Genomic DNA, 22,944 nt, shown 5'->3' with positions numbered 1-22,944 from the left:
ACAACAATCACTTATGAGCCAGTGATCGTACAACAAGATTGTTGTTGTTGCCACGACCGTCCAATACTTTTCCAGGGTAAAGTATGAATCAACAAATCATGGATCCAATAATTAATCAATCCCTATCATGTCAGGATAATAAAATAGGGAAACATCTGACTTAATGGTTCAATCCACTCTTACGTTTGGCTACGTAGTTATTGAGTTTGAGTTGTTGCTTACTCTTATCCAATTCGGTGCTCGATACTCCTCTCAATACTTAATGCTAATAAGACAATCAATCCCAATCAAACTAATCAATAAGTTTGATATGGACTTTTATCAGTTTATCAGTTCTATCCAATAAATCCTTTCGACTAATCAATTATTCAATCATTCCCAATCATTTATTTAAGAGTAGTTTGAAAAAATCATTTATGAAAAATTTCAGTTGAGACCATTCACTTGGGTTCAATTATGAAGATATAAAGGACTATCAAGTTTCATCAAGACGATCATCATACTCACATCGCAATCAGAATTATGCATTCACAAGTTCAAGGCTCTAGACTCAATCCTTAGGCATATATATCTAATATTAGTCAAAATATTATTAGGGTTTATGAAATAAGTAGTTTAAATCATACGTTCAAGAAATAAGTTCATGGAAAACATCAACTATGCAATATTATGTAAAATATGTTAAATTTAAGGAAATTCTCAAGAACTCAATTCATGTGAAAACTCAAACTCATTTAAACTCTATAAAATATATATAATATTAGTCCAAATTACTCTATTCATCCATGCATAAAATCCATCAGCTTTACTGAAAAATATGTATGTAAAAATCATGATTATCAAATCAAATAGGGTTCATAGGAAAGTAGCCATGAATAACTATTCCAATCAAGTGAGTTATAAAAAAAACAATACTCTCAATACATAATTATACGTAACTTAATAGAAGAAGAATTAACTCATTTGAAATTCAAGAAACTAGGTTAGAATCAACTCATTCTCAACAATTGATTGAATTAGATGTAGGGCACGTGGAAGAACTCAATCCAATGTTGTGATTAGCCTTACATGCCTGGGCTCAAAGAATAATCGAGAATTTAAAAACCACTTCTTGAAGAACTCGAATCCTAGTCCTCCTTCCCTTCTCCAATTCTTGCTCTCAAATAAACTAAGTGTTAATGAGAGATTTGGAATTTAGGATATTGATAAGGGACTCAATTTAGTGCTAAAATGTCAGGGTTTTAGTTTGGGAAGGGTGTGAAAAGACAAATATATCTTTCATTAGAACCTCAAATTGGTCATCTATGAGTCATCATTATGACTCATAAAAACTTCTATGGATCGTCAATTCCTTTCGTGGACCTGGGTTGAAGCCAGTAAGGGTCTAAGACTTAGGTCTATGAGTCGTAAGCCACTCGACGAGTCATAGAAACGACTCATCCTGTAGGTTTTTGAAACTCTAAGAAACTAAGACTCTGAAGTTTCTCTATAGTTCATTGCTATAACTTGTAGAAACTTTGATGACTCATCAACTCCACTCGTAGGAGTGACATTCAAGTTCTTAAATTTGTGTAAGTGTCAAGTGTTCTACGAGTCATTTCTATGACTCGTAGGAATCTTTAGGAATCATAATGGCCATCGTAGGAAGGCTTCTCATATCCTAAAATTTCACTAAGTACTAGAAGGGTCTACGAATCGTCCCTACAACTAGTAGAACTCTCTACAGGTTTTTGAGGACACTCGTGGTCCACTAGTCAGTTTATTTTCTCAACTTTCCTCAAGGTTTCCAAACTTAGTTTAGGCTAGAATAACACGGGATGTTACAATATCTCCTCTTTGGGATTATTCATCCTCAAATGAAGACCAAGCTAAGGTTTTACTCAAGGCACGAATACAATCAAGTCTTAAAGACTCAGTCAATCAAACAACTACTACTAGGATTCAAGAATGCATATCAAATACTCAATCTCATACTGAACCTCAAATCAAAGTTAGGAAAAGGAATATTACCATTAACTCATCATTTGGAGGCATGAATAGATTGGGGTATCTAAATTTCATATCCTCTTCAGCTTCCCATGTAGCCTCTTCAACAAGCTGATTCCGCCATAGAACTTTGACAAATGCTACCTCCTTGGTTCTCAATTTGTGAACATGATAATCAAGAATATGAATCTTAATCTCTTCATAACTCAAACTCTCTTTCATCTCAATGCTCTCAGTTGAGACAACTAGTGAAGGTTCTCCCAAATACTTCTTACGCATAGAGATGTGAAACACGGGATGAATTGATGCTAACTTTAGGGAAACTCCTATTCATAGGATACATTACCAATCATCTTTACAATTTGATTAGGACCAATGTAGAGGAGACTAGGATTTCCTTTCTTTCCAAATCTCATCACACCCTTCATGGGTGAAACTTTAAAGTATACCCAATCATACACTACAAACTCCAAATCTCTTCTCCTAACATCAGTGTAGGATTTCTGGCGACTCTGAGCAGTTCTCAATCTCTCTTGAATGAATTTCACCTTCTTTATAGTTTGGTGAACCAAGTCTGGCTAAATCAACTCAGCTTCATCAACTTCAAACCAACCAATTAGTGATCTACATCTCCTCCCATATAAAGATTCATAAGGAGCCATTTAAATACTCAAGTAAAAGCTATTATTGTATACAAACTCAATAAGAGGTATATGATCATCCCATTTACCTTTAAAGTTGATCACACAGGATCTTAACATATCCTTCAAAGCCTGAATCATATGCTCTACCTGGCCGCTTATTTGCGGGTGGAAGGTAGTGCTAAGGTTCACTCTTGAACCCAAACCTCTCTGGAACGACTTCCAAAACTTGGCAGTGAACTGAGCTCCCCTATCTGAGATAGTAGACAAAGGACATGCAATCTAACAATCTCTCAAAGATACAGTCTTACATGATCTTCTATAGTGTTCGTAGTCTTAACCCGTAAGAAATGGGTCAATTTGGTCATCCTATCCACAATCTCCCACATAGAGTCATTCTTTTTGCAGGTTCTCAATAAACCTTTAACGAAGTCCATGTTGATCATCTCCCACTTCTATTATGGAATTTCTATATTCTAAGCTACTCCACAAGGCCTTTGGTTCTCAACTTTAACTTTTTGGCAGTTCAGGCACTTAGACACAAACTTTGCTATGTCTCTCTTGATTCCACTCCACCAATATACTTCTCTCAAGTCATGCTACAACTTCGTAGAACCTGGATGGATGGAGTATTAGAATTATGGGCCTCTACCATAATCGTCTCTCGACTACCATCAACACTTAGAACACACAATCGCCCTTGATTCCTCAACACTCCATCTTCCCTTTTGGAAAAAAGCCATTACCTTCTGCTTGTGAATATTATCTTTCAGTTGGAGAAGAATAGGATCCTGATCTTGTGTTTCTTTCACCTCTACAACTGGAGATGATTTATCCCCATTCCGAATAATAGTACCACCCTCATTAGAATTAATAAGTTGAACTTCCAAACATGCAAGCCTATGCATCTCTTTGGCTAACTCTTTCTTTCCCTATTCTACATGAGCAATGCTACCCATAGACAACCTGTTAAGAGCTTCAACAACAATATTAACTTTACCTTGGGTTAGGTGATGCTCATATCATAATCTTTGAGCAACTCAAGCCATCTTCTCTGCCTCAGGCTCAGCTCCTTCTGAGTAAACACATATTGTAGGCTCTTATAATCTTTGAACACGTCAACATGCACACCATAAAGATAGTGACGCCAAATCTTGAGAGCGAATACTATGGCTAACAACTCAAGGTTGTGAGTTGGATAATTCTTTTCATGAATCTTAAGCTATCTGGATGCATACGCAATAACCTTACCCTTCTACATCAACACACATCCCAGTCCAACCCTGGATGCATCACAGTAGATAACAAAACCATTTTTTCCCTTGAGTAGGGATAGCATTGGAGTGGTAGTTAATCTTGTTTTCAACTCTTGAAAACTCTACTCACAAGCATCTGATCAATGAAACTTAGCTTTCTTCTGAGTCATCTTAGTCAATGGTGAAGATATGATTGACAACCCTTCAATAATTGTACGGTAGTAATCGACCAAACCCAAGAAACTTTTTATGTCAGTTGGGGATGTGGGCCTTGTCCAGTTCTTAACCGCTTTAATTTTTTGTGAATCAACTAGTTTACCCTCATCGGATACAACATGGCCTAGGAATGTCACTGAAGGAAGCGAAAATTCACACTTCAAAAACTTAGCTTACATCTCCCTATCCTTGAGAGTCTTTAGAATAATTCTTAAATAATTCGTATGCTCCTCACTTGCTTCTCAAATAGATCAGTATATCATCTATAAATACAATCACAAATATGTCCAAATACTATATGAACACTCTGTTCATCAAGTCCATAAATATTTTAGGAGCATTGGTCAAACCAAATGACATAGCCAAAAACTCAAAGTGACCATACCTGATTCGAAAAGTAGTCTTTGGAATATCACATTCTCTCACTTTCAACTAGTGGTAGCCTGATCTGAGGTCTATCATTGAGAAATAAGTGGCACCCTGAAGTTGGTCAAATAGATCATTTATCCTGGGAAGGGGGTACTTGTTCTTTATAGTAACCTTATTTAGTTGACGATAATCAATGCACATTCTCAATGACTCATCTTTATTTCCAACGAATGGGACAGGAGCACCCCAATGTGAGGCAGTCGGCCTAATGAATCTCTTAAATAAGAGATCATTCAGTCAGTCTTTCAATTCTTTCAACTCAACAGGAGTCATTCTATATGGGGGAATAGATAAAGGAGAGACTACATGCAGATATTATAGAAACACTTCCAAAAACTCATTCACAATCGGGACTAACTCAAGAGTAGGGGACTCGACACTATCGTCCTTAACTCTAACGATGTGATAGATACACCCTTTAAAGATTAACTTTCTTTCCCTAAGGTAGGAGATAAACTTACCCTTAGTCATAGCAAGACTACCCTTCAATTCTAAGACACACTCATTTGGGAACTTGAACTTAACAATCCTAGTTCTACTATCAACAGAGGCATAACAAACATATAGCCAAATTATGCCAAAAATCACACAAAAATCAATCATGTCCAACTCAACTAAGTCAGCCATGGTATCCTTGTGATAGATAGACACATCATAATCTCTATAGACACTCTCAGCTAGAATAGACTAACAAACTAGAGTAGATAAACTGAAAGGCTCAAGAAAACACTCATGAATTCTATCAAATCTACTAGCCACATATGGAGATACAAATAATAATATGGCACCCAGATCCAATAAAATATAACAATCAAGAGTAAAGACTCGAATTATACCCCATCACAACATCTAGGGAGTTTTCCTGATCTTGGTAAATACTCATGGCATAAAGATGTTTATGCCATTGCTCATATATGAAGTAGTGCCTCTCTGATTATCTCTAGCCGGTGGTGCTGTGGTAGAGGACTGGGCTCTATTACCCTATTTTAGAAACTCTTTCTGAAAGTTGCCCACTTGTCCATATTTCTAACATCTATTCTTTCCCTCTCTGCATTCTTCTAGATGAATCTTACCACATTTTCTATAAGGTAGCTTTTCTTTCGAACCTGAGCCACACTAGCCTTAGATTGAGAACCTTGGGCTCTGGAATTTTTGTGACTCTGCACCTGCTAATCATATCTGTTATACAGTGTAGGTTCACTTGCCATTGATGGATCATAGTTGGAAGACCTCTTCTGGAAAAAGCACTTGTTGCCCTAATCTGCCTCTGCTCATTCTCATGCTTAACTGATTTGGCCTTCTTTCTCAAGTTCTCTTCCTTGTCTCTCCTCTTATCATTCTCTACCTACTGAGCATACACCATCAACCTAGAAATATCCATGTCAGGAATTAGCAGTGATATTTTGCACTCCTTTTTCACATGTCTTCCCAACCTGGAGACAAACTTTCTCATATTAGACCGTATATCTGGGACCATATCTAGATTAATGGATAAATTTAAGGTTGTATTCCTTCACTTTCAATTCCTCTTGTTTCAAATTCATGAATTCTTCAACTTATGATTCCCTCAATTCTCTAGAAAAGAAGTGATCAAGGAATGCTCCTTCAAACTCATCCCAAATAGTAGGCTCAACATCCTAACCTATACCTTCTTCATACTAGTTATATCGCACGTTAGTGACATCCTTGAGCTGATAGAAAACCAACTCAACTCTCCCAATCTGAGAGGCACGCATAGCTTTCAGTATTTTCCATATCTCATCAATAAAATTTTGGGGGTTCTCATCAACCTTAGAACTCGTAAAAACTTGTGGGTTCATCCTCAAGAAGTCTCAGATGCTCACTGAAGTTGGCGACTCCTAAGAGCTAGAGCTGAGAGCCAGTGAACTCTGGTTACCCATTTGGCCAACTATCAGTTGGGTGAGCATAGTGATAGCACCTCTATATTCAACTTCTGAAGTAGGATCTGGCTAAGTAATAAGCTCTTAGGGTGCCATAGTAGACCTTGTCGGTCAGCCCCTAATTCTCACTCTAAATGGTGAGGGCATCTCAGTCTGCAGAACTTCGATTCTAACAACTTTTCTCTGGCTAGCGGTATATTTAGGATGTATTATCTGCAAATGCGCAACGTACAAATTAGGAAGAAACATTTATAGTTAAACTCTTTAGCATAAACTCAGATTGTCAAGAAGTGAAATAATTTCCTAATGTCCTATAGCCTCCTGATTATATGTGTTGTGCAAAACACACCATAAGCAAGACTCTACTAGAAATGGCTTCATAAACTCCGTAGGACTCTTGAACTCTATGCTCTAATACTAAGTTTATTACACTTTGAAATAGTACCCTAGGCATGGACGACACTTGAGGACCATTATTTATCCTCAAGAGAACCACTTAGTCCAATCACACATTCATTTAATCACATTCTATCAGCGGAATACTTAACTTATTAAAAAGAGTACTCATAAGATAAGGTCAAAGGTCAATAATCTTTCAAAAGCAATCTAATCAACAAGACTCGTATGAATAAAACTAGCCAAAAGACAAAACCAATCGATAACATCAGCAGACTAGTCTATGAAACCTCTATCAATTGTCTAAGTGGTTCCAATGACAGGTTTATGGCTATCTCAAATTAAATGAAGAAAAAACTAAACTCAAAAGCTAGAAAGATAAATGTGGTATCCTCCTAAAATATAGATTATTGACCAATCAGCTGAATATGTATAGATCCTCAATGATGTACCTGTTGATAATCTCTAGCACCTGTCTCTATCTCATAAAATAATTCATGCCCAGATGGACATCAGTACATGGAAAGTACGAGTATGTAATATTACCGAATGAAACATGCATCAAGGAAGAATCAAATCAGTTCAGAGATCTCAATCATGAAGGTGAACAACTTAGTCAAGATGTCCTAAGTCTAAACAATAATAAGATTTTGACAGAGGCCAATCATAAATAATCCAATCCAATCCAATCATAATATTATCAAGACCTATATGGGAGTTTCTCTTATCCGACAATAATCACTTATGAGCCAGTGATCGTATAACAAGCTCGGTGTTGTTGCCACAATCGTCCAATACTTTTCAGGTTAAAGAATGAATCATCAAATCATGGATCCAACAATCAATTAAGTCCCATCATATTAGGAAAATAAAATAAGGAAAAATCTGACTTAACGGTTCAATTCTCTCCTTCATTTGACTACGTAGTTATTGAGTTGAGTTGTTACTTACTCATACCCGATTTGATGCTCGATACTTCTCTCAAGACACAATGCTCATAAGATAATCAATTCCAATCAATAAGTCTCGTATGAACTTTTATCACTTCATCAATTATATCCAATCATTTCTTTCAACCAATCAATTATCTAATCATTACCAATCATTTATTTAAGAGTAGTTTGAAAACTCATTTATGAAAACATTCAGTTGAGACCATTCACTTGGGTTCAATTATAAAGATATAAAAGGCTATCAAGTTTTATCAAGACTATCATCAGGCTCACATACCAATCATGATCATGCATTCACATGTTCAATGCTCTAGACTCAATCCTTAGGCATATACATCCAATATTAGTCAAAATACCATTAGGTTTTATGAAATAAGTCTTTTAAATTATTCATTCAAGAGACAAGTTGGTGGAAAACATCAATTACGCAATATTATATAAAATATGTTAAATTTAAGGAAATTCTCAAGAACTCAATTCATATGAAAACTCAATCTCCTTCAAACTCTATAAAATATATATAATATTAGTCTAAATCACTCTATTCATCTATACATAAAAGCCATCATCCTTACTCAAATATATGTATTCTCAATACATAATTATACGGAACACAATAAAAGAAGAATTAACTCATTCGAAATTCAAGAAATTATGTTAAAATCAACTCATTATGAACAATCGATAGAATTAGTTGTAGGATACAAGTACGAACACAATACAATATTGTGGTTAGCCTTACATACCTGGGCTCGAACAACAATTGAGACTTTTAAGTCCTCTTCTTAAAGAACTCGAACCCTAGCCCTCCTTCCTTTCTCCAATTCTTGCTCTCAAATAAACTAAGTGTTAATGAGAGTTTTGGCATTTAGGATATTTATAAGGGACTCAATTTACTCCTAAAATATCAGGGTTTTAATTTAGGAAGGGTGAGAAAAGACCAATCTACCCTTTATTAGAACCTGAAATTGGTCATCTATGAGTCATCATTACAACTTATAGAAACTTCTATGGATCATCAATTCCCTTTGTAAAACTGGGCTGAAATGGGTAAGGGTCTACGACTCAAGTATACGATTCATAATCCACTCGACGAGTTGTAGACACGATTCGTCCTATAAATTTTTAAAACTCTTTGAAACTAAGTCTCTAAAATTTATCTACAGTTCATTGCTATGTATCATAGACACTTCGACGACTTATCAACTCCACTCGTCGGAGTGACATTCTAGTTCTAAAATTTGTATAAGTGTCAAGTGTTCTATGAGTCATCTCTACGACTCATAGGAATCTTTATGAATCGTAATGGAAGTCGTGGGAAGGCTTCTCATGTCCCAAAATTTCACTAAGTGCTGACAGGGTATAAAAGTCATCCCTACAACTCGTAGAACTCTCTATGGGTCATAGAGGACACTCGTGGTCCACTAGTCAGTTCATTTTCTAAAATTTCTCATGGTTCCTGAATTTATTTTATTTTAGAGTAACACGGGGTGTTGCACCCATATACTTAGCATTTTAGGTTTTAACCTTAGAAGAATTCAGTTTTAGAATTAAGGGATGTTTTTTTATTATATATCTATTATTTTCTTTAATTGTGTTATTATAGTGTATTATACCGCTTCTTATTTTGAAAGGATGAAAGTCAAAATCCAAACTTGTGTTCCTTATTTGCTTGAAAACACTACTTGTTATTGTTTTTCCTAAACTATCATTTGCACTTTCTATCAAGTCCTTGGACTATACATACACACACTATGGTTCACACTGGGGAGTGTCTCACACTCCCCAAAACCTTCTTTTGGATTCCCTAGTTTCAGAGTTGGGGCAACAAATATTTAGTCCTCTCTCAAACATCTAGGAAAACACTTATTCTAGAAAATAAGCCATGCTGCATACACCTTAGGTGAGATGGTCAAAGGCATCATCTTTGCAATTAGGCATCCACCCTTTTTATCAAATGTTATATAACATGATGACATACCTTTTATTTGAATTTTTTTATGAATGATCCAAACTAAAACACGTGACGGATTTAAGGGAAAACAAACTTATTATTTCTTTACCTTTCTTTTAGATGAATATCAACCAAAACCTATTGAATATTCAGGGTTTATTCAGGCTTGCATGACCTACAAGCCTGGTGGCTAAACATTTATATGGCACATGGAATCGAGGTTTGAGAGCATTTGAGTGCATTCTAATCACTCATGGGTATCTAAACCAATAAAATCCTCATCACTCTACTGATGGAGTTTTGGGATCCAAGCACTATGACCTTTACACTTATAGATTTTGAGATCACTTCCACATTGGAAGAGTTCAATGATTTTGCTGAACTATCAATCAGAGAAACAATGTCGGTATTCCCATCAACCATAAGTTAAGGAGAGGTTCTGAGGTTCTTAGGGTTGCATGTCTTTCTATCATTAAAAAATATGGAAAATGGAAAAGTAAAGCAATATTATCTTTTCAAAATGTATGGCCATCTTGAGATCTTCGATGAACATCAAGAAGAATTCACTTGCACCCGTAGGCAATGGGTATACATGAGGCAAAGGGTCTTCATGATGAAGTACTTGGGATTCATGGTCTTTTCAATGAAATTTCACTCCATCATCATCAATAATTTACCGATATTTATGAACCTCTTTGAAGAGATGTAACGACTCACTTTAGTGCATATGATTCTTACTGATGAATTTCAATAGTTATCAACTTGCACGAGAGGGCATAACTTCTTTGGAGGCTACAATATACTATTATGGATAAATATTCTATCGCCATCATCCACAAATGGATTACTGTATAAATGCCAATCGTAGGATCTAGAGCCATAAGGATCATCTCAGATATTGGAACACACTCTTTGGAGAGGGAGAGTGATATGTGTTTTAGACAAACCTTACATGAGATTCCATCCAGTGGAAGTATTATTGGATTGTAGGATCGACGTTTGACAGAACTGGATCTCTACTTTATTGAATTGATCAGGCAAGAAGGCATTCAACTATATGTGATACTTCAAATTCTGCAACAATTTGGAGACATAACACTATGGTTTACCATGGCATTACATGATGATGGTTTTACCTCAGTCCCAGCAGTGTGGGTAAGGAACTTAGAATCAAAATGGGATTATATGATTTATATTAACATAGAAGAAGAATGATGGTTCACTCTAGAGTATAATGTATGGTGGACCATTGTGAGCCATCTGGCTTGACCAAGTGCAGAGAGGATTGGGTCAAAGAAGAAGTACTTCCTAGCATGGAACTCAAGATACCTATGTATAATAAGATAATTCCCTGTAGATCATTTGATACATGTAGTAGATGAGGATCTTGAGGAAAACTTAGATAAATATCCTAAGGAGGACCCCAAAGAAGATCCAAAGGAGGATTCTGAAGAAGATCTATAGGTGAACCCTAAAGAAGACCCATAAGAAGAAATGGGAGAAGACCATAGGAAAGGTTCAGAAACAGGTCAAACATCTTTGCTCAGAGAGCTTGAGTAGTGATGGACATAGATTTGGCACCTGAATATAACTTCAATGAGTCCCCGAAGTACCACCCAGGGCCATACTATGATATGAGCGATTATGATGACGATGATAACGCTCCAATGTGGCCTTAGATTATATTTTTTTATTTGTACTGTATCATATTTCCTCAAATAGCGTTATGGCCTATCCCTTTGTATACCTTATGCCCACCCCTGTACTTTTATTTCTTAGACTTTTACTCACCTACTTCATTTGTAAGATCCAAACCACCTTTGATGAATGAAATTTATGTTTGTACAAATCCGGAATGCGTTTAAATGAATCATTTATAATAAAATTGATTGCAACGCAGGACTACCTCTAACAAAAGAGGCTCTATATTAGGACGTGTTTTGAATGTCACCAACTTGGTGTATATACGTGTCACAAGTTTGTTACATCTTTCAATATCTCCCAAACTAACATAGGTTCCTTTTCTTTCTTTTCTTTTCTTTTTGTTTATCAATAATTCTCCAAAGGACATTGATTTATGTCGACTAGCAAACTGGCTGACTCACGATACAACCTTCGATCCAAAAGAAACATGACTGACGAAGAAGAATTTAATGTTACTGCAAATATAATAATACTAATAGACAACCCTGAGGGTTATCAAAATATGGCGAATATTCAAAATGATTAGAAAATGGCTCATATGGCTCAAGAATTTGAGATCATAAGGGATGAATTACGTCAAGTACGAGACTTGGCCACACTTTTAGCTACTACTTTCCCAACTTTCAATATGGCTATAACTTCTCAAGAATTGACTTACCTTCTCATTATCCAACATACGGAAGAAACCATCTGAGGTCTTCGAAGAGTATGCAGGACGTTGGAGAATGGAGGCCACTAGGGTCCAACTACTATTAGGTGAGAGTGAGCTCTCCAAGTAATTTATCTGAGCTCAAGAAGGTATCTACTTTGTCAGGATGATGTCAATGATGGGCCAGAAGTTCACAGAATTGGTCAAGATAGAGGAGTTTATAGAGAAAGGCATAAAATCTAAAAAACTTAGTCCATGGTTGCATTGCAAGCCTTAAGGAAGGTCATACAAGCAGGCTCTATTGGTGACATTAAGAAGAAAAAGGAGGATATTTCAACCATCACCTTCCAACATGAAGACCATCCCACCGATACCCCAAGAACCCCTAAATCATTGCACATACTCCATACAACTTGTACAAGTATATATTGCCCAACCACACTATAATACACTCCAAGCACCAGCATACCAAAATCCACCAAGACCACATGTCCTAGTCCAAGCACTAATCCACTAAAATAGACCAGCATATGTATCAAGGCCACATCCAAATCTCGAAGCCAAAAATACTCGCACCTACAGATACATTGCTGAACCTTGCGCCCAATTATTTGAAAGGCTGAGAATAGTAGGAGTGCTACATCCAGTTGGAAAACTCACTGATCTAATCCCTCGCAACTTTTATGGAAACAAGTGTATGTTTACCGCTTGGGAATTTAAGGACACAACACAAAAAATTGTTTTGGGTTGAAGAACCGGATCATGTCTATGATCAAAACAGGAGTATTAAAATGCACTCCAACACCTCCAAATGTAAACAACAACTCCTTGACAAATCATGAGAATTTAAAATCAACATGATTACTCTAGAAGAAGAGTATAACTTTGAACAAACCATCATTCCTATTTGGAACACCGAAGAAGTTTCCACTGCTTCTCCAACACAACATGTTATCATTGTTCAACTGAGGGAACCTATGATTGTCCAAAACATTCTCCCTAGAAATGTATTGTCCACTACAATTATTAGAAATCCTGAGTATGACATCAAATTAGTCTTATGGGACTATCGAGCAGAAGTTAAGGGAAAGATAATTGGCGCTATTGTGGCTCATGGAATAGCTAGGTTAGGAAGGTATTATGCTCTAGAGGATCTAAATTTAGGAGTTATTTGGAAAGAAATAATACAAAGAGGAATTTTACTGATGCTGAAGTCGCTAAATTTTGGAATAAGATGTAGCTTAAGGACTATTCAGTCAAACAGTAGCTGAAGAAAATGTTAGCCCACATATCTATCATGTCTTTGCTAATGAGTTTCGAGGTACATAGGTTTGCTTTGGTAAAAGTCCTAAGCGGGGTGGGCATACTAGAAGAGACCACAATGAAACCTTAGTTATAATAATTTGATGAGTAGTGGAACCCAACAAGATCTCTTTCCATGATAATGAGCTACCGGCAAAAGAGGATGGACAAAATAAAGCACTTTACATCGCAGTAAAATATTGTGATAAGATTATGACCCGAGTTCTAATTGATGGTTATTTTGTATGAAATATCAGCCCTTCCGCCACTCTAAGAGATTTAGGTTTGAATATGAGAGAGATAAGGGAAAGCGGTGTCAAAGTTAGAGCTTTTGATGGAGCACAGAGAACTATCATTGGAGAAATCTATCTGACATTGAAAGTAGGGCCATCAAGATCCCCCATCCTTTTTCAAGTGATGGATGTGTCATTAAACTACAACCTATTTTGGGAAGACCATGGGTGCATATAGAGAGAATAGTTCTTTTGACTCTTTATCAGTGTGTAAAGTTTGAGTGGGGTCGCACATAAGATACAATTCATGGAGAGCTCAATCACCCCATCTATTATGTCAATTCTTTTCTAGTCATTGAGGTGTTAGATGGAGCCACTTTTCATATTTTAGAAATCATGCAAGTTGTAAGGGTTAACGAGAAAGTAGAGCCGATTGATGTGAAATTGTCGAGCACAGCAAAGATGGTCATGGTAGAGATGTTGAAGTATGGGTATCAGCCTAAGATAGGGCTTGGACCCAAGTCTAATGGCATAGTTGAACCAATCCAGAAAGGTACCATCAGACTAAGATATGAGCCTACATCAAAAGGAGTTCACAACGCAGGATCAAGCAAGATAATGTTTATACTAGAACAAGCTCCAATTCTAGATCAAGCAATTAATGATGATATCATAGAAGGAATAGGAATTTTTTTCATGGCCATGATTAGAGAAGAGTAAAACATAGATCATAGAAAATTGACCATCTGTGATGCCAAGCCTGGAGAAATCTTAAAGAATTGGACCATCAGTCCGTCCCTGTTTCAGCAAGAGTCTTGGTAGTGTGCAAAGTAGTTTTGCTTTCTAAAATTTTGCATGATCAAAATTGAGGCTTGAATCATGCTTGATCCTTTTTGTCGCTTGCCTCTTCTAAAAAGCTAGCATAATTTTAAATAAAACGTCTTTATTTGTCTTTAAATTTGTCTCATTATTTTGAAATATATATTTATTTCTATTTACCTTTTATACTTTTTAGTGCTCATATTAATAAAAATCCTCGTTCAATGGTTATGACAGGTAACGAATCCACCAAGCAAAGTAAAAAATTATAAACAGGATCACAAAGAATATGATGAAAGAATGATGCTTGAACATCTACCACATAAGATCGAGAAACTTGAAAGTCAGAAGAAATTGAATATGGATGAAACAAAGGTTGTCGACTTAGGTGATGAGGAACTTGTGAAGGAAACACAAATTAGCATTTATTTGGAGGTTAAAAGAAAGAAAGATTTAATAGAGTTTTCTTAGGTAGTATGTTGACATATTTGCTTGGTCTTACGATGATATGCTGGGATGAAACACTGATATCATCTCACACAGACTACCAACTAGTCCTACTTTCCTAGCTGTTAAATAAATAAATAAAAGTTCAAGCCAGATTTGAGTTTAAGGATCAACGAGGAGCTAATTAAGCATATTGAGGCGAACGTTATGAGGGTTACAAATTACATTACTTGGTTAGCCATGTACTAGTACCAAAAAAGTATGAAAAAATCTAAATATGTGCGGACTATCGAGATCTCAACAAAGCTAGTCCTAAGGATGATTTTCCTCTTCCAAATATTGATATACTCTATGATAATTGTGCAAAACATAAGTTGCAATCATTTGTTGATTGCTTTGGGAGATATCACCAGATCCTAATAAATGAATATGATGCAGAAAAACAACATTTATCACTCCATGGAGAGTGTATTGCCATAGAGTAATGCCATTGCTGGTGCAACCTACTGGAGGGCCATGACTATTCTTTTTTATGATATGATCTACAAGGAGATTGCAGTATACGTTGAAGATATCATTATCAAATCCAAAAAGAGTTCGGACCACCTAGATGATTTATGAAAGTTCTTTGAGAAGTTGCAGAAATATAATCTAAAATTAAATCTAGCAAAGTGTACATTTGGAATACCCACAGGAAAACTGTTAGGATTCATTATTAGTAGGAAATTCATAAAGTGGGATCCCTCAAAGATAAAGGCAATCAAACAACTACCTTCCCCAAAATTAAGACAAACGTGATGAATTTCATGGAAAGACTTAATTACAATAGTCGGTTCATAGCGCAATCCACAGTGACCTGTGAACCCAAATTTAAATTACTAAAGAAGGATGCCTCCATAAAATAGATAGAGAATGTCAAAAGGCTTTTGATAGAATTAAAGAATACTTGTCCAACCCACCAATATTGATTCCACCTGAGATTGGAAAGCCTTTTCTACTGTATTTATCTGTCATGAATGGTGCATTTGGATGTATTGGGAAAACATGATGAGACAGTAGAAGAGAGCAGGCCATTTACTATACGAGCAAGAAGTTCACACCATATGAGGCAAGATATACCTTGTTAGAACAAAAAAGTTATGCTTTGACTTGGATCGCACAAAAATTTAGGCATTACTTATCTGTATACACCACGCACATGATCTCAAGAATAGATCCACTTAAGTACATCTTATGAAGCCAATGCCTACAAGTAACTTGGAAAAGTGGAAAATTTTGTTGAGCAACTTTGAAATTGTGTACATGACACTAAAAGCCATTAAACGATAAGCCCTGGTTGATCACCTTGCAGAAAACCCAACTACAGGTATGCATAAAAACCACAGAGTCACCAGAATTCCAGAGCTTAGGGCTTCCAATCCCAAGGAAGTGTGGCTCAAGGTTCAAAAAATAAACCACCTTGTTGTAAACTCCATTCGAGAGAGTGTGGAGAGGGAGCCAAATTGTTGCTATAAATATGTTTAGATAGGTCATTTTTAGAGGGAGTGTTAGGAATGGGGCAACAGAGCTGAATCTTCTACTACGACACCATCGGGTTTAGGTAATTAGAGAGGTGCTACTTTATGTACAAGCGGAAGTTCAAACTTTTTGTATGTAATGGCTAGCCACCGGGATTAGGAGAACTTGACAAATGTTGTAACTAGAATACTTCGAGTCTTTTCCTTTGATGTCTATACTTTGATCGATCTGGGTGCCAATTTTGTCTTCTGTAACCCCATATGTGGTTTATAAGTTTGAGATTCTTCCTGAGTGTATTCTTGAGCCTTTTAGTGTTTCTACTCCTATTGATGAGTCTATTCTAGCTGAGTGATTCTATAGAGATTGTACTGTGTCCATCTATCACAGAGATACTATAGCTGACTTAGTTAAGTTAGATATGGTTGGTGTTGATGTTATCCTTGGTATGGACTGTCTTTATGCTTGTTATGCCTCTGTTAATTATTGAACTAGAATTGTAAAGTTTAAATTTTTGAATAAACCTATCATAGTGTGGAAGGGTAGTCCAATAGTGCTTAAGGGTAAATTTATTTCATACCTTTGGGCCAGAAAGTTAATTTTCAATAGATGTATCTACCACATAGTTCAAGTTAGAGATGATAGTGTAGAAACTCCATCCCATGACTCAGTTCATGTTATTAATGAGTTTCCCAAAATCTTTCCTAATAATCTACCAGTCCCTCCTAATAGAGAGATCGACTTTAGGATTGATGTTCTTCTTGATACCCAACCTATATCTATTCCACCTTATAGAATGGCTCCTACTAAGTTGAAAGAACAGTTGAAAAATCTCTTAGATAAGGGATTCATTAGGTTGAGTGTCTGACCTTGGGATGCTCATGTCCTATTCATACAAAAGAAAGATGGGTCGTTGAGAATGTGCATTGACTATCATCAACTGAATAAGGTCACTATAAAGACCAAGTATCCTCTTCCCAGGATATATGATCTGTGTGACCAACTTTAGGGTGCCACTTGTTTCTAAAAGATAAACCTTAGATCAGGCTATCATCATAAAAGTGAGAGAATATGAGATCCCAAAGACGGCTTTCTAAACCCAATATGGTCACTTCAAGTCTCTTGTTATGTCATTTGGTGACTAACACTTATGCAAAATTTATGGATCTGATGAATCAGGTAATGTTTGTGAATATGTTTATCGATGATATATTGGTCTACTTTAGAAATGAGAAGGATCATTCCACATCTCAAAATTGATTTTCAGACTCTCAAGGATAGGGAGTTGTATATTAAGTTTTTGAAGTATGAATTTGGATTTCTTATATGGCATTCTTATTCCATATTATGTCTAGTTAAGTTATTTGAGTTGATTCGCAGAAGATTGAGGTAGTAAAGAACTGGCCTAGACCCACATCCCTGACTGACATAATAAGTTTCTTGATTTGGCTAGATACTATAGAAGGTTCATAGATGGATTCTCATCTATATCATCACCATTGACTAAGTTGACTCGGAAGAAAGATAAGTTCTAATGGTCAGATAATTGTGAGAAAAATTTTCAAGAATTGAAGACCCGATTGACTACTACTCCAATTTTATCCTTACATGTGGGAACAAATAGTTTTATTATTTATTGTGATGCATATGTAGTTGGATTGAGTTGTATGTTGATGCAGAGAGGTAAAGTCATAGATTATGCTTCCATAAAGCTTAAGACCCATGAAAGGAATTATTCAACTTATGATCTTGAATTAGAAGCAATGGTGTTTTCCTTAAAAATATGGCGTCATTATTTGTAAGGTGTGCATATTGATATGTTTAATGATCACAAGAGCCTACAATACGTGTTTTGTCAGAAAGAGTTAAACTTGAGACTAAGGAGATGGCTTGAGTTTCTCAAGGATTATGACATGAGTATTCTCTATGATCCAGATAAAGCTAGTGTGGTTGTTGATGCTATTAGTAGGTTATCTATGGGGAGCACTGCCCATGTGGAGAAGGAAAGAGGGAGTTGGCTAAAGAGGTGCATAGACTTGCATGTTTGGTAGTTCAGCTTATTGACTCAAGTGAAGGTGGTGTTATTGTTCAGAATGGGGATGAATCATCTCTAGTTGTTAAGATGAAGTAAAAACAAGACCAAGATCCCATTCTAGTTCAGTTGAAGGATGATATTCATAAGCAGAGAGTCATATCCTTTTCCAAATGGGGAGATGGAGTGTTAAGTATTAAGGAAGATTGTGTGTTCCAAGTGTTGATGGCATTTGAGAAAGAATCATGGCATATGCACATAGATCTAGGTATTTGATTCATCCAAGCTCTATAAAGATGTACCACAACTTGAGAGATGTATATTGGTCGAATCGAATGAAGAGAAATATAACAGAGTTTGTGTCCAAGTTCCCAAACTGCCAATAAGTCAAAATTGAGCATCAAAGGTCTTGTGGTGAAGCTCAGAACATTGAGAGTCCAGAATAGAAGTGGTAGATGATCAATATGGACTTCATTATGGAATTACCGTGATCTTGCCAATAGCATGACTCGATTTGGGTGATTATAGATAGGATGACCAAATCAACCCACTCTACAAAATCAGTAGAGGATTATGCAAGGTTGTATATTTGAGAAATAGTTAGATCTTATGGAGTTCCTTTTTCCATCATCTCAAAGAGAGGTACCCAATTCACTGCACAATTTTGGAAGTCATTCTAGAAAGGTTTGGGTTCGCGGGTGAATCATAGTACCGCTTTCTACCTGTAGACAAGTGGTCAGGTAGAGCACACTATTCATACTCTTGAGGATATGTTGAGATCCTTGTTATTGATTTCAAGAGTAATTGGGATGACCACTTACCATTTATTGAGTTTGATTATAATAACAATTTTCATTCGAGTATCCAAATGGCTCCATATGAGGCTCTTTATGGGAGGAGATGTAGGTCGTGGATTGCTTAGTTTGAAGTTGGTGAAGTCTAATTAATACAACGGGATTTGGTTCACTGAGCTATGGAGAAGGTCAAGGTTATTCAAGAAAGGCTAAAGACTGCACAAAGTCGACATAAGTCTTACACTAATATGAGGAGGAGAGACTTGGAGTATGAGGTGAATGATTGAGTGTATTTGAAGGTTTCACCCATGAAAGGTGTGATGAGATTTGGAAAGAAAGAAAAGTTGAGTCCTTGTTTCATTGGTCCGTATCAGATTATAAAGAGAGTAGGTATTATAGCCTATGAGTTGGAGCTACCGTAAGAGTTCTATGATTAAGAAGTGTTTGGGAGATCTTTCACTTGTCATTGCTACTGAAAGCATTGGGTGAAAGAGAGTTTGACTTATGAGGAGATTTCCAATCAGATTCTTGATCATCAAGTTCATAAGTTGAGGACCAAAGAGGTTGCATATATTAAGGTCTTGTGGAGGAAGCAGTTTGTTGAGAGGCAACATGGGAAGCCGAAGATCATATGAAGGCCAAGTACCCATATCTATTCGTTCTTCCCATTATCGATGTTAAAGTTAATATTACTATTCCTATTCTTATCTATCATTTAGCATCTTGTTGAATTCGATGAAATTAAGTGAGTTATCATTGAGTTTGATGTTTGAAATTCTTGCATTATATAGGTGCTTGATGTAAACTCTTGACTTTATCATCGTTCGAGGAAAAATGTACCTAAGGGAGAGATATTGTAACATCCCATACCATTCTAACTTATACTAGAACCAAGAGAAAATTTGTGAAAAATGGAACTAGGAGCAAGTCCGCATCATGGACTTGGGCAGGTATTTTTTGGGTAAAATTTTGAGACAGTAGAGTGCATGATGTGTCCACGGCATGGAAAAAGAAAATGGTTGAAAATCGAATATAGGGACCATATTGACCTGGATGTTGATTTTTTCCTGATGTTTGTTTTAACGAGAGGCACTTCGATCTTTTCCCTACCTTTTCCCACTTAATATTTTGGGACCAAAATCCATCCCTTATCAGTATCCTAGGGGTATGTGATCTCATTAACACTTAGATTAATTGAGTGTAAAGATTGGAGAGGAGAAAAGGGCTAGGGTTCAAATGTTCAACTTTCATTCTTCGAGTTCGATTGTTCTTCAATTTTCAGGTATCTAAGGCTACCCAACATACGGATTGAATTCTTCCACGTGCCCTATATCTCTATTGAATCAAGTTGAGTTTAATTTTATGGTTCTATGAATTGAGTTCTTAAGTTATATTTAATTTTTATTGAGTTTTTTTGTATAAATACAGATGTATTGAGGATGTCTATGAGTTGAATATTTGACATATACATTCATGTCTTTATTCACATGAACCCTAATTGAGATTTTATTTTAATTTTATGGATTGATGGAGTTTTTAAAGTATAATTTGTGTACATTTTTGAATAAGAATGATTTGAGTCTGAAAGATTCCTAAACTTCTATTATTTTGAACATGAGTATTTTGTTTATAAATAATGGTTTGACATATAGTTTTGAGGAGTTACGAATGAGTTTGAAAGCATGTTTTAAATGAAAGGATTGATGATTGAGATGGGATTGAGTTTAATAAGAGTCTAATGAGACTAGATGAGATGATTTGATTAAATTAATCTCGTTGAGCATATGAGCACATTGAGTCTTTTGGGAGTAATATGAAGCACCAATTTAGTAAGAGTAAATAACAACTCAAACCCCATAAACTATGTAGCTAGCTTAGGATAGAGGCTATTCCTCTCTAGTCCTAAAAAGAGGACTTTGATTGATTGCGGATCCAATGAGGTTGATCGTCCCTTACTCTTTCAAGGTATTGGACGGCTGCAGCAATGACAGTGCAAAGTGTTGTATCATCACTAGCTCATAAGTAGTGGTTATCGGTTAAAGAAACTCTCTAAAAATTGAATAGTTTGATTTGGTTGAGTTTTATATCATTGAGTCAATATTTAAAGCACTATTTATTTGTAAACTTTCATGATGATTGAGTTGAGTCATTATCAGAGTGAGTCTCTTGAGTTGAGTTGCGGGATGTTGAGTATTGTTGATTGTATTTTCTTTCAGCTATTTTACATACTCGTACATTCCATATACTGGCGTCATTCGACATGTATCATTTTATGATGCTAATACAAGTGTTAGAGATCCTCAATAGATGCTTTGTTGAATATCACCTGATCCTAACTTTGGGTGAGACCTTCTTATTTTTGGATGGATATATTTATTTCATTTTAGTTGATTTCCTTTATTAGATTATCTCTTTTGAGGTAGCCGTGGGCCTGTCGTGGTACCATCCTATCCTGAGTTTAGAGGTTTCATAGACATAGACTGAGACAGTGACAGAGTAGAGTTGATGTTTTCATTTTGAACTTGTTTTGAAAAAAATATTCTTATGATATTGAGTTGATTTGATCTGTTTATTTAAAACCATTCCTTTATTGAGCTGTTGAATTGTTAGACCATTTGAATATCTTCTTTGATTTATCTAAGTCTTCCATTGAGTAACTGAATAAGTGATCAGACCAAGTGGTTCGCTTGGGGCCAACAATTATCTCTGAGTGCCGGCCACATCTAGGGTACCTCTCGGGGCATGACAACTATATAAATAACATGGCAAAGTATGAAGCTTGAATTGAACTATCAGATTTAGAATGGCTATAGATATGAACGTTAAAAAACTCTTGGTAATAGGTGATTCTGACTTATTGGTTCATCGAGTGCAAGTAGAATAGACCACCAAGAATGTCAAAATCCTTCCTTATTTGCATTGCATAAAGGCGCTGAGTAGGAGATTCTCAAGGATTGAGTTCAAGCATGTCCCTTGAGCTCAAAATGAGTTTGCTAACACTTTGGCAATGTTGTCCTCGATGATTTAACATCAAGACAAGAATTACATCAACTATATAAAGATAGAGATATGTGATCAACATCCATATTATTTTCATGTAGATGAGGAACTAGATGGAAAGCCAAGGTACTACGATATCAGGAGGTTGATAGAAGTACGAGAATATCCTGAAAATGCCACAAGAAAGCAAAAATGGAATTTAAGAAGGATGGCCAATCATTTCTTCCTTAACAGAGAAATCCTATAAATGAGAACTCCTAATTTAGGATTTCTGGGATGTGTCGACGCCACAGAAGCAATAAGGCTTTTGGAAGAAATACATGCAGGAACATGTGGACTCCACAAGAATGGTTTCAACTAGCAAAGAAGATTTTACGAGCCGGATGTTTTTTGATGATTGTGGATAAAGATAGCATCCGATACGTGCAGAAATGTATCAGTGCCAAGTGCATGGAGATTTTATATGGGTTTCGAAAAATGAGCTCAATTTGATAGGTTGCTCTTGGCCATTTTCCGTTAGGGCATGGACGCAATTAGACCCATAGATCCTCCCGCATCTACTGGATATCATTTTATCCTAATTACTATCAATTTTTTCACAAAGTGGGTTGAAACTTTGACATACAAGGCAATGACTAAGAAGGTAGTAGCATACTATATTCGCAATAATATTGTTTGTTGGTATGAATTCCAGAATCAATCATAACAGATATTACA

Source organism: Solanum dulcamara, chromosome 8, assembly GCF_947179165.1.
Source record: "Solanum dulcamara chromosome 8, daSolDulc1.2, whole genome shotgun sequence".
Lineage (NCBI taxonomy): Eukaryota > Viridiplantae > Streptophyta > Magnoliopsida > Solanales > Solanaceae > Solanum > Solanum dulcamara.
The sequence above is the reverse complement of the archived record's forward strand: the minus strand, read 5'-3'. Positions refer to the sequence as shown.